This window comes from Poecilia mexicana, unplaced genomic scaffold (assembly GCF_051168715.1).
Source record: "Poecilia mexicana isolate PSO_F unplaced genomic scaffold, ASM5116871v1 scaffold_9, whole genome shotgun sequence".
Lineage (NCBI taxonomy): Eukaryota > Metazoa > Chordata > Actinopteri > Cyprinodontiformes > Poeciliidae > Poecilia > Poecilia mexicana.
In genome coordinates, this window is record NW_028263378.1 from 7715820 (window position 1) to 7719064 (window position 3245).

At 37.0% G+C, this 3245-nt stretch overlaps 1 non-coding gene across 1 annotated transcript; it reads right to left on the reverse strand.

The window, feature by feature from the left end:
- Positions 1–2622: 2622 nt before the first annotated feature.
- On the reverse strand, positions 2623–2695 carry trnav-cac (transfer RNA valine (anticodon CAC)). The gene has a single exon. It is a non-coding gene; the product is annotated as a tRNA-Val (tRNA).
- Between the last annotated feature and the right edge of the window lie 550 nt (positions 2696–3245).

Genomic DNA, 3245 nt, shown 5'->3' on the forward strand with positions numbered 1-3245 from the left:
AATTTCAACATTTTTAAAGTAGCCAAGCATCTTGAAAATAAACGTTTTCTGCCATGAGAAAAGCTTTTCTAGCCCCTTTTAAAATGGAAACAAACTAGCATGTATGAATAATGATGTGCTGCCTGGAACCACAGACCGTGACACTCTGTTGCTGTAAACTGTATTTTGTGCATCAGGGCGTCACTCTTTGGGATATTACTATTGACTTCTAGTAGAAGTCCTTTGGTTTTCAATATTTGACACATTTACCAGTTTCTGATTTGGAAGGGGAGGAAAAAGTGCCATCAGCAACAATTTAAATCACAACTAAAAAGAATAACTTCTATGTATGTATAATAATGTGTATGTACTTTGTGCCCTTGGCCAACAAAAACAAATGTTTTTGAACATAGATGTCTTATTTGACTCACTATAACACTTTATTTCAGTTTAATATGTTGTTTATATATCTACAGGAATTGCTGATTCCAAATGTAGTTTCATAACAGCAATAAAACTGGAATAAACAAAATAAATCAGAAAAAATACTACAATAATTTATTGCAGCTATTGCTAAATTAATGTCAAAGATGTAATGAGAATCTAGCATTTGAACAATGCACACTTCAAATAGTTTGAATACATGTGAAAAAAAATGTCCCTGTCTGTCACCTGATAGCCAACCATAAAATAAGAAGGACAGGCAGATCTCTATCTTTTTGATATTAAATTGCTCTGCGAACTGCTTGGGGAAGCTGGGATGGCTTAGCCTATAAACCCAGATAAACGGAGACACTTCTGGCAGCGGCGAGTGATTTCTGAGATGTGACGGTTGGACTCACTTTGGTGTCTAACTTGTTTGGTACTTATGGGACTCTTGAAGCTGATTAGAAGAAATTATTGACCCTCTCCACCCCTACTTTCTGTTTAGCCATCAATTAAACAACTTAGTACCCAGTCTGGACCAGCGTAGATAAAATCATGATTGCAGTCACAGAAAGATCACCTCTTGCTCTGAAAGGTGGCTTGAGATATTTTGCAGTTTTTAAATATTTCAGGAAATGTATAGTTGTGTGTGCAGGTGTGTGTTTAAATGGATTTGTCATATGTGGCATGTGAGTAAGAAAGGACTTGGCTCAAATACCCAGGGGGGAAACACAAGGACACACACCGATCCTGCGACACCTCCAGTGGACCAAGCGCCAAGGACCCGTCCATCTTTCTGTCACAACTGTAACAACAATACACACCAACCTGCACTGGATCAAAACACAGCAGTTTGTGTCAAACTGCTTCATTTCACTGAGAGTTAGAATTGGCTCATGTGTTTATTCTTAGAAATCGAAATATTGTAAATATTTATTAAAAGACAGAAGTAGAAAGTAAAAGTTTCCAGAAGAATTTTTGGCGGTATCTCCCACTTGGTGTGATTTTGGGACCTGAGATATTTCAGACACATTCATTGTGTCTTTAAAGACCACAAGGTCTTTAAAGACACAATGAATGTTTACACTTAAGTGGGCACATATGGAACTACTTTTGTGAAGAATTTTATTACTCAAGCTACATTACATCTTACTTTTGAAAGGGCATTATTTTCCTAGTCACACCACTAAATTATTTTCATATAAAGGAGCTTTTGTGTTACCTGTGGAATACCATGACTATGCTAACCTTCTCTAAAAGCCTAAACCATGAGCCTTATTAATGGTTGGTTTAGTCCAATCAGAGTATTTAAAACCCATTTTATTAAAGGTTAACACATAAGATTAAGTCCAAAACTGCTCATACTCTTTGCAGATTTAGATTTACCAACACATTTCTCCTAGCTCAGGGGTGTCAAACTCAATTTCACCGAGGGCCACTTCAGCATATTGGCCCCCCTCAACGGGCCACATTGACGGTACAAATCAGGAGGGCATCCCTGCTAAAACACCCCAGACAAAAGGTTGACTTCCCTCATTCAGGTCTGTAGAGGCTTATAATGAGTCAATGGTCCAGGTGTGTTAGAGAAGGAACGCATCTAAAGTTGCAGATGGCAGCTCTGGAAAACTAGACTTGGGCACCCCTAGCATAAATGTATAAAAATACAATGTTAAAAATAAATTAAGCACCACCTCATATTGTTAAATAACTGATTTTATGTATTGAAGTTTTAAATATTGCATTTGAGTTTCCATGGCCTATAAAATGCTGGGGGGCCACATGTGGCCGGCGGGCCTTGAGTTTGACACATGTGCATTACGCCATAGAACTGCCAATTGGTAATTGAAGTAAAGTAGCTTCGATTTCAAAGAAGCTGACATTGAAGTCGATTGGCAAATGAACCATCACGAAAGAGGAAGGCTCTTGTTGTCTCACTGCACTCCAAGAGATGCATAACCTACAAAATCTGTTTCTGTCTGGTTTCGAACCAGAGACCTATTGCATGTAAAGCAAATGTGATAACCACTACACTACAGAAACTGATCTTCTCTGCTTTGTTTCAGTTTTAGGTTCCAAAGTTGATGATGTGAGATGCAACACATGAAAATTTCAATCGAGGCTTGCGCTCAGATGCCTGGATTCAGAGTACAGACCATGACACCACAGACCCTTGTTGACCTTTAGTAAACACCTGTGATGAATAGAACATACTAAAACTGTTTCTGTCTGGTTTCGAACCAGAGACCTTTTGCGTGTGAAGCAAACGTGATAACCACTACACTACAGAAACTCATGCTGTTTGCAGTGTTCCTGGTAGATGATCTAACATTTTGTTAGAGGCTAATGTCAACGACAGGCATGGAACAATGTCAAATACTTATACCACAGATCCTCTCAGAGAGCACAGTAACTTGGTGAACAAACTGTCAGACTTATACTTGTGCCTAATTTCACATTACAGTCCATAAACTAAGCCTGGGATCAAAAAATGTATTGAAGATGTCATTAGCAGAGACAAATGGTTCTACAGAGAATTGGTTAAATGGCTAACAAATAAAATCAATCGTTACAAATAAAAGATGGTTCAAAAATAAAATTAACACATTAAAATAAAAAAAATATCTCTGAAATACAATCAACATTTTAAAATTAAAAACGGTTCAAATATAATATCAACACTTAAAAATACAAAATCTCTGGAAAATAAAATATTATGTATGTTGTTTTGAAAAACATTAGAATATAAGCATATTATCAAATCTTCATTGTGGTAAGATCATGTAAGTTCTTTTTAAATCCATGGAAACTCAACAGTTTGTAAGGTAGGTGAGTTAGCTCAG